At 46.7% G+C, this 10,288-nt stretch overlaps 1 protein-coding gene across 1 annotated transcript in view; it reads right to left on the reverse strand.

Annotated features, from left to right (window-relative positions):
* Positions 1 to 9,211, reverse strand: part of ACP5 (acid phosphatase 5, tartrate resistant) — a 161,325-nt gene extending 152,114 nt beyond the window's left edge. Inside the window, exon 1 of the mRNA XM_063931244.1 lies at positions 9,172 to 9,211. The gene's annotated coding sequence lies outside the window, so the exon portion shown is untranslated. The remainder of the gene's footprint in view (positions 1 to 9,171) is intronic.
* Positions 9,212 to 10,288: the final 1,077 nt, after the last annotated feature.

Genomic DNA, 10,288 nt, shown 5'->3' on the forward strand with positions numbered 1-10,288 from the left:
CTGTTGGTGAATGGCAAACCTGACATTTTCTTTTTCATTTTCTTCGTCTTTCTCTTCTCTAGAGATGTTTCTTTTTTTTTGAGTTATGCTCATGGTACTCTACATATAGAGGATGTCTCGTCCTCCTCCCTGTCTTCCCCAAATATAGTCAAGTGTCTGATTTGCGAAATGCATACATACTTGTGTCTAGGTCACCGATTATGGTATGAAATATTTTTTTCTTATGTTAATAATTGATGGCAGTTATTGTTTACTGCCAAAGGGTGGACTGTCGAAGTAAAAAATATTACATAAAGAGAACATACAAACTACACACATTTAAGTCGCTATACTTGCAAATATGCGCAGCGAGCACAGCAATATATGGTAACACATGCATTTACACGGACATGCCACAGAGATGGATTCTACACTTATTTCATACAGTACATAATTATAATAATATCAAGCGCCAGACATCATGATGATTTAAAATGATCTAATGAATTAATGTCATGAATGTGTATTATTTGAACGAAACAAGATAGACCTGTCATATTTACTATTGAAACGACCAGATTAATGTGTGGATTCATTTGATACTTGTTATTAAGTTGTAGGATATTGCAACACGGAATTATGATTAAATGTATAAAAGCTAAAATCACTTTTATTAGAACAATAGATATTCCAAACAGGTGGTGAACAGGAAACACAGGCCAGCCCCTTTGGACATCCCCAAGGCTGAACCTGTTCAGCATATACAAAGAAACTAGTGACTCAATCATGAATGAGAGAGAGTCCCCTCCCCCAGAAACTGATCACACAGGAAGGTAGTTCCTGTTTTGGTCTCAGAGTTGCTGTAAGGTCTCAAAGGAAGATGGAGTCCCAGCATTACATTACAGAGAGAGAGAGAGAGAGTGAAAGAGAGAGTGATATGGAAAGACTAATTTATATAACTTAAGGATAATGGTATTGTATCACTGGCATGTAACTGAAACTGTATGTAATTGTATGTTTTAACTGCTTACTGTGTGAGTTGTAATCATGTAACTATAAGTATACTGTACTTTGTAATATATATTGAATCCATATCCTTTTTAATAACAAATATATACATCAATGAGCTTTGGAACTCAGATAATGTGTGGGTGTATTGTTTTCTTTTATGGGATACAGTGTTTTGCGATGTACAGCGCACTTTTATCGTATATGGTAATAAGATGCGCCTGGCGTCTGCAATATATATTAGAGCGGGCATTTTAAATATTTGTGAGAAATCAATTTGGCATTCTTAAGGGACACATAGGGGGCAGTTGGGGTGTATCAGGGACACAGGGAGCAGTCGGGGTGTATCAGGGACACATATGGGGCAGTCGGGGTGTATCAGGGAGACATAGGGGGCAGTCGGGGTGTATCAGGGACACATAGGGAGCAGTTGGGGTGTATCAGGGACACATAGGGGGCAGTCGGGGGGTATCAGGGACACATAGGGGGCAGTTGGGGTGTATCAGGGACACATAGGGAGCAGTCGGGGTGTATCAGGGACACATAGGGGGCAGTTGGGGTGTATCAGGGACACATAGGGGGCAGTCGGGGTGTATCAGGGACACATAGGGAGCAGTTGGGGTGTATCAGGGACACCACTCCTCCTTCCCCCTATCATCGTGCCCCCATGTCGTTTTCTTCTGGATCTGGCCCCTGGGCAGAGGACGAGGTCTCTACCCCCCCCCCTAATTCTCGTATGGCAGTCAGCTCTTCCCCCCTCCCCCCCTGCACAGTGGTAATGCTTTCGCACCCGATGAGTAGCTACCTGCCGCGTTGTCCGGACCGCGCCCCACCAATGGCTTTCTAACGCCATTGCCACGTCCCCTCCCACCCCGCGACCGCCTCTGCTTGTCAATCAGGCAGAGACGATCGCATCTCACTGGGTCTCACTGGGTGCACACGCACAGTGCGCCCACTGCGCGAGCCCACTCCCCAAAGGGCATCTGGCTACAATCGCTGGTCTGAATTAGGCCCGGTATCTGAAAGGTTCTCTTCTCAATACTGCAAGTCTCACCCTCAGCCCTAGCGTACACATTGGCCCTCATTCCGAGTTGTTCGCTCGGTAAAAATCTTCGCATCGCAGCGATTTTCCGCTTAATGCGCATGCGCAATGTCCGCACTGCGACTGCGCCAAGTAAATTTGCTATGCACTTAGTAATTTTACTCACGGCTTTTTCATCGGTCTGGCGATCGTAATGTGATTGACAGGAAATGGGTGTTACTGGGCGGAAACAGGCCGTTTTATGGGCGTGTGGGAAAAAACGCTACCGTTTCCGGAAAAAACGCAGGAGTGGCCGGAGAAACGGAGGAGTGTCTGGGCGAACGCTGGGTGTGTTTGTGACGTCAAACCAGGGACGACAAGCACTGAACTGATCGCAGATGCCGAGTAAGTCTGAAGCTACTCAGAAACTGCTACGAGGTGTGTAATCGCAATATTGCGATTACTTTGTTCGCAATTTTAAGATGCTAAGATTCACTCCCAGTAGGCGGCGGCTTAGCGTGAGCAACTCTGCTAAAATCGCCTTGCGAGCGAACAACTCGGAATGACCTCCATTGTTATTTCCATCTGTATGATTTTAGTGTGTGATACCATGGCATCGGTATGCTAGCATAGATTGAACTGTGACGTGTCTAGCTGTTGTAGTACTACAAGTCCCATCATGCCCTGACAGCTTGTGTAGATTACAAATTTAGAAGACAACCAGGGATTTTTCAAAGGAAGTGTAGAATTCATTATGTGCCATCTTGTGATCTGACACGGTATGAGACCTGTAGTTCCAGATTGTATTATGGGTTAGTGGAGCAGATGTACTAAGCCTGGAGATGAGATAAAGTAGTGAGAATGAAGAGAGAAGTGGAAGGTGATAAAACACCAGCCCATCAGCTCCTGTAATTTTCAAACCCGTAATGATTGGCTGGTGCGTTATCACTTTACACTTATCACTTCTTTATCACTTCTCCAGGCTTAATACATCTGCCCCATTGGGCATTCCAGGTAAAAAAAAAATGGCAAAACTGCGCATGCATCCCAATACGCAGGCGCGTCATACGGGTATAAAAGAGGATCGTGCTAGGCGATGGATTTAGCGAAGATTCCATTCGCACAGCCGAACGCAAGGTGATTGATAGAAAGAGGGCGTTTATGGGTGTCAACTGACCGTTTTCTGGGAGTGTTTGGGAAAACGCAGGCGTGTCCAAGCGTTTGCTGGGCGGGTGTCTGGCGTCAATTCCGGCACCAAAAAGACTGAAGTGATCGCTGAGTAAGTCCAGAGCTACTCTGAAACTGCACAAAATGTTTTTGCTGCGCTCGGCTGCAAAGGCGTTCGCACACTTACATAGCAAAAAAATACATTACCCAGTGGGCTGCGACTATGCGTTTGCACGGATGCTAAAAGTAGCTAGCGAGCGAGCAACTCGCAATGACCCCCATTGTTCGTTAATTGTATCCTCTGATGACCTGGAGCTTCTAAGGACAGGGGGTGAGGGGAAAGATGTGTTTTGTAGCCTTCTAGCACCATCTGCTGGAGAAACTGTATATCACAGAGCAATGCAAGAGTGTTACATACTGTATGGGGAAAATTCAAATAAGCAGAGTTTATTTTACATTTAGATTTTGTTCACCTATATACACTCATCTATTGAGTTTATTGATAGGAATGAATAAGAAACACTGGCAAACAGAAAATAGCATGATAAATACACACCTGGAGGTTCTACGCAAAATTCTAAAAGGATCCACCATCTATTATATAAACTCCTTTTGAGCCAGTCTAGCAAAGGCACAGTAAAGAGCTGTAGGGAAGGAACCCTGCCCCTCACAGCTCTCACTGGCTGCCTGACAGCATTTCTCTACACAGGCAAGGAGGACCTTTCCTTCCCGTCAGGGCCCAGAGCTAGCACCCCACCACCTGTGGCTTCCCCTCAGTACACCAGAAACCCCAGTATGTCCACCCCTCTCCCCCATACACATGCAGTTATGCTATCTGTGTCCCTACTACTACTTCCTCCTTCCCATAAGACATGCATTGCATACCCATCCCATCCCATCTATCCTTTGTCCCCGCTGCTACTCCCATCCACCTGTTTTGGGACCCAACTACTATTACTTCTACATGAATGCAGTGGCGGCCCTATTGGAATTTTGGATGGCGCTGCAGCCCCACCTCTGGAGACGCCAATGGATTTATTGTTTAATCTTGAAAGATTTTTTAAAATATTTTAATGTTCTTTCATATTTTTCATTCTGCTTTTTATTTTTTTTATTTTCCATTGAACGGATATCTGGTCTTTCTCCACCACTGTATGGTGGTCATTCCGAGTTGATCGCTAGCTGTATTCGTGCGCTGTGCATCGATGAGGCAAAAAAATGGCACTTCTGTGCATGCGTATGCGGCGCAATGCGCATGCGTGTCGTACTATGTAAAACGAACGATGTCGTTTCACACAGGGTCTAGCGAAGCTTTTCAGTCGCACTGCTGGCCGCAGAGTGATTGACAGGAAGAGGGCGTTTCTGGGTGTCAACTGATCGTTTTCAGGGAGTGTTCAAAAAACCGCAGGCGTGCCAGGAAAAACGCCTGTTTGTGACGTCAAAACATGAACTGAACAGTCTGAAGTGATCGTAAGCGCTGAGTAGGTCTGAAGCTACTCTGAAACTGCACAAAAAAACTTTGCCGCCGCTCTGCGATCCTTTCGTTCGCACTTCTGCGAAGCTAAAATACACTCCAGTGGGCGGCGGCTTAGCGTTTGCACGGCTGCTAAAAACTGCTAGCGAGCGATCAACTCGGAATGACCACCTATATGTGCAGTCCTGCTAGCAAAGCTACAGAGATTGCCAAAGTGAAGGAGTAAGTTAGCTGTAACCTCTGCACTGTCTCCGGGACAGAATGGAAGGGGCAGATGAGTTTTATTCCATGGAACCAGTATGTGGCTTCCAGTCACCCTGCAGCAGAACAAAGGGGGTAATTCCAAGTTGATCACAGCAGGAATTTTGTTAGCAGTTGGGCAAAACCATGTGTACTGCAGGGGAGGGGGGGGGCAGATATAACATGTGCAGAGAGAGTTAGATTTGGGTGGGGTGTGTTCAATCTGCAATCTAAATTGCAGTGTAAAAATAAAACAGCCAGTAATTACCCTGCACAGAAACAAAATAACCCACCCAAATCTAACTCTCTCTGCACATGTTATATCTGCCTCCCCTGCAGTGCACATGGTTTTGCCCAACTGCTAACAAATTTGCTGCTGCGATCAACTCTGAATTAGGCCCAATATACTTTCCAACTGTCCCGTTTTCAGCGGGACAGTCCCTTTTTTTGGGACTGGCTCGCTGTCCCAGCCGCGGGCTGCAGTGTGCTGCGGTGGTGGTGGTTGGGGAGTTGGGAGCTTCCTGTCTATTCACAGGAGACAGGGAAGCTGGGGGCATGCCAGCAGCTTACAGAGTGCTGGGCATGCCCCCTCAGTGATGAAAACAGGAGGCGTGGCAGGCAATCGCAGCATCCCCGCAAAGCCACGCTCCTTTTACTGAGGCCACACCCCTTTTTGGGCAGGCATGGCTTCGCTGCGCTGAGGAGTACCACTTTTTGCATAACAAAAGTTGGGAGGTATGCATCATGTAAGGTAATCACAGGGCCATATGCTGTAGCCAGGTAGAATATTCCACAGGAGGGGGCTCTGGCTGGGAGTGGTGTGCTCTAGCTATACACACACGAGTCCTGTTGCCTTCTGGAATACATTCCAGGGGGGGTGAGTGGGATGTTCTCTCTGCATTGATCCTTAAAAAACATCACAGAAAACAACACATTGACACCATAAAAATACCATATTGATATATTCATGTATAAACATATGTCATATGCATCTGTAAGTAATATATCAGACTTAGGGCGGGATGTATTAAAATACTAAAATGTACTAACATATGCAATTAGCATCGCAATGTGACAGAGGCCCCCTGCGAAACCCGTGAGAAGGTCTGCAGGGGGTCCCTGTGTGGTCCGTCACCTCTCAGCCCCGGGAGGTGACGTGAGCTGGGAGTCCCTGGGCTCCTCCTCCTCCCCCCTGCAGCCGGTGGGAGAAATGGTTGTGCTGCTGGGGAGGATGAGGTGGGGGATCGTGGAGCGCACTGGGATGCTGCCTGGATATAGGTGAGGGGGGGTCGGCGGGTGTGACTGGTTGCGGGAAAGAAGCCCATAGGCTTCTATAGGGTATCGCCATAAAAAGATGGCAATACCCTCCGCATCGGAAAGTGGGCGGCCGCGTCTTTGTATATATGAAAATGCTGTAAAATCCCAGAAAATAGGAGTTTTACCGCATTTTTCCTTTAGTACATCCCGCCTTAATGGGGGTATCCAATTACCCGCGATAAGGCTGCAGTTGTGAAAAATGTTTTGTTTTTTTTTTATCGCCCTATCCAATTAGGTCCCTCGAAAAACACCAGTTTTTCATGCGGAAATACATAGGTCCCGCGAAAATCCGCACACCAATGTATTTTCGCTGAACTTATTGCGGGTCTAGGGGGCACGCAAAGCATAATCCCCGATAAATGGAGCTCCGCCTTATTAGGGCTTATTAGGGCTAATTGGATAGCCTCCGATGAACCAATTAAAGTAAATTACCACGGCTAATTGGATACCCCCCCCCCCCCCCCCTTAGAGATAATATTCCCTGATAGGCACAACCATATAACAAGAGGGACTATTTCCCACACCTAATACATATAGTAAATGACAGGTTCAGAATTTAACAATAAACTCTCCTGTCTGTTCTCCCTGCCTTTATATACTGACAAGCAGAAACAGGCTGTAAAAAAGGGAGGCAATCAATTTGCCGGCTATTGGGATCCCGGCGGTCAGGATACCGATGCCAAAATCCCGACATTCGACAATGCCGACAGCTGGAATACCGGCTCACAGGGGTTATTCCCACTCGGTGGGTATCCACGACATAGAGTGGGAATAAATCCTGTGACAAACGCAGCGAGCCACCAAGCCAGCAAGAGGCCTCGTAGTGCTTGCCTGACTGCCGGGATTATGGCGGGTGGGTTGCCACTGTCGGGATACTGAAGGCCGGCATCCCACCCACCGGGAATACATATATATTCCATAAAAAGTAAACTCCCAGGGGCAGATGTATTAACCTGGAGAAGGCATGAGGAAGTGATAAACCAGTGATATGTGCAAGGTGATAAAGGCAGCAGCCAATCAGATACTAACTGGTAATTTACATATTGAAGCTGATTGGCTGGTGCCTTTATCACCTTGCACATATCACTGGTTTATCACTTCCTTATGCCTTCTCCAGGTTAATACATTTGCCCCTGGGTTACTACGAAGGGACGAGCCAAGCTGTAGGTTTAGTAATAATCTAGGGGCTGAGGTGGGGGAGGCAGTTGGGTCAGTAAAATAGAGGTTTTAATGGTGTGGGTAAGTGTGGTTATTGCGGTGATATAGTTGCTCAAGTGTAAATAAATGAATAAAAATGAAAAACTATGATAAATAAATTGAGATGTACTGGAAATACCAATGAATAACTAAGAGGGAAAAAAAAGTAAATATAATAGTAGTTCAAATTAGAATAAATACATTTAAAAACAGAAATAAATGAAAAAATAAATAATGCAAATGAAAATAACAGGCAAAAATAACTGCGAACACAAGTATAAATGAAAAATAAAGGTGTAAATAATATTAAACACATTAGAAAACACTGAATAACAAAGAAAGAAGGGTGCGTTAATAGATGAGTGGAGAAAATGATAGGGGAGAGACGGGGAAAAATAGATGCAGGGCTGGCCCGGCTCATACACTGGCCAGACTGAGGAGGGCACTACCGCAGACAGTGAGTGACCGTCACTCACTCTTTATACAGCTATATGGGCACAGACTCCTGTCTGATAAGCACTCAGTTGTTCTTCTTCCTGGCTCCCAGCTCTCCCGTGATTCCAGGGAACGGGGAGGGAGACAGTCAGTGCAGGATCTGGTGAGAAGGGGGAGCTGGAGCTGCACTATGGCAGAGGAGTGAAGGTATGTTCCTCTGCATGGCTGCCAGCTCCCCGTGTGCAATGTGTGTGAATGTCTCCCTGTTGTTTCTGGCAATTTTTTTTTTAAACAGAGAAAGCACTGACTGGCCGTGGGCTGTAACAAAGTAGGAGGAGGCAGTCGGTGGCGGAATGTAGGAGGGGGGAACCCTCCCCTTCCCACCTCTCTGATACTTTTTGACTTGCCAGACCTCCGACGCAAGGCCAGCTCAAGGGATGTTCAAGCACAGCGGTGGGGCGCAGTTGCTAACGCCAGTGCTGGGACCACGGGACTATGCTCTCCAGAGCCTTCCACTGTGTCCAGAAGCAGGCTCAGGATAACGAATGGCTCACTTACTGCAGGTCAGAGAAGGCCTCTCCCCTTTCTCTCTCTCTCTCTCCCTCCTCCTCTCTTTCTCCCCCTCTTTCCTTTCTCCCCCTCCCCTCTCCCTCTCTTTCCCTCCTCTTTTTCCCTCTCTCCCCGGTCTTTCCCTCTATCCCACCTCTCAGCTCTTGTGTTAAAAGCCCTTTTTATTATGCCTGTCTCCCCCACTAAAACTTTGCCTTCATGTCACAGTGATCCCCTTCAACCCAATTTACCCCCTTTACTGCCTTTTTACAGAGACCTCAGATACCCTCTTCCCGTCACCCTCTGCCTCTCCCTGTCTCCCTCTCACTGGAACCCTCTACCTCTCCCTTTCACCTACTCTCCATTACCCTCTGCCTCTCCGTGACCCTCTCCCTATTACCCACTTATCCCTGTCACCCACTGCTTGTCACGTTGCTCTCTCCCAATCAGCCACTGCATACTAGAAAAATTGTGTGTGCTAATAAAAATGTAATTATTCCTCTTTACTCTCAAATTTTTGTGGCCCACACACCTGCACATATTGTGAGGCCACACCCCTTGTGGTGGGACCATGCCATCTTCTGGGAGCGCAAATATACTCACTGCTATTCAACCCCGGAGACCCATTATCGGGCGCAAACACATGGGTACTCGATGTTATCATGAATCCCATGTGTTATTAGTGGATAACGGGTGAGTTACCACGCAGTAAAAATGGTCTGTAATTGGATAATCAACTGCATTATTGGGCTAAAAAGCCTGTTATTACCGTGCAGTAACTCACCGCGCCTCAGGGCCGCCATCTGGGGGGTGCTGGGGGCACAGCTGTCCCAGGCCCGGCCTCTCTGACAGAGAGAGGAGGGCCCGGGATGCTCATGAAGCCGCCTGCCCACCTGGCACCGTCCCCGCCATTCCGCGGCCGTCCCTGCTGTTCTCCGACCCTCCAGCAGCTCTGTATTGAAAACGTCCCTCCCAAAATGGCCACCGCCACAGAGGAGACAGTTATTCAAGATACTAGAGGAGCCCTCTAGTATCTTGAATAACTGTCTCCACTGAGGCGGTGGCCATTTTTGGAGGGATGTTTTCAATACAGAGCTGCAGGAGGACGGAAGAGAGCAGCAGAACAGCGGGGATGGAGGCGGGCAGGCAGCGGCATCAGCAATCCGGGCCCTGCAGGTTCAAAATTAACATAAAACCAACCAACATAATACATATATAATTTTATAAATAGACTTTTTTTTTAATATAGGGTTCTTTGAATAAAAAAAAAGAAAATGAGGTGAGATCTGGAGGTATCAGATGGCGAATTTAAAAAGTTTAACTAAAAATATAAAATAAAATATTCCTACCTTAAATACACAGGTTGAGACTTGAGGGGGTGGCTTTGTGCCTGCATAGAAATTTTATTTTTTAAAATATATATTTATTTTTATTTAACTTTTTTTTCCGTGGGGGGCCCTGCCTATTTTGTCAGTCCCGGGCCCCACAATTTCTGATGGCAGCCCTGCCGCACCTAATAGGAAACCGCCATTAGATTTGGATGGGGTGTGTTCAAACTGAAATATAAATAGTAATGTAAAAATAAAGATGTCTAACATTTGTGCGCTACATGCTAAAGCAGACAGTATTTATTCTGCACAGAAAAAAATAGGATTTTACTTACCTACCGGTAAATCCTTTACTCGTAGTCCGTAGAGGATGCTGTGGTCCATATTAGTACCATGGGTTATAGACGGGTCCACCAGGAGCCATGGGCACTTTGAGAGTGTGGGATGGCTCCTCCCTCTATGCCCCTCCTACCAGACTCAGTCTAGAAACTGTGCCCGAGAAGACGGACAACTTCGAGAGAAAGATTTTACACAGATAGTGGCGAGATTCATACCAGCTCACATATACAAGGC

The sequence above is a fragment of the Pseudophryne corroboree genome, chromosome 6 (assembly GCF_028390025.1).
Source record: "Pseudophryne corroboree isolate aPseCor3 chromosome 6, aPseCor3.hap2, whole genome shotgun sequence".
Taxonomy (NCBI): Eukaryota; Metazoa; Chordata; class Amphibia; order Anura; family Myobatrachidae; genus Pseudophryne; species Pseudophryne corroboree.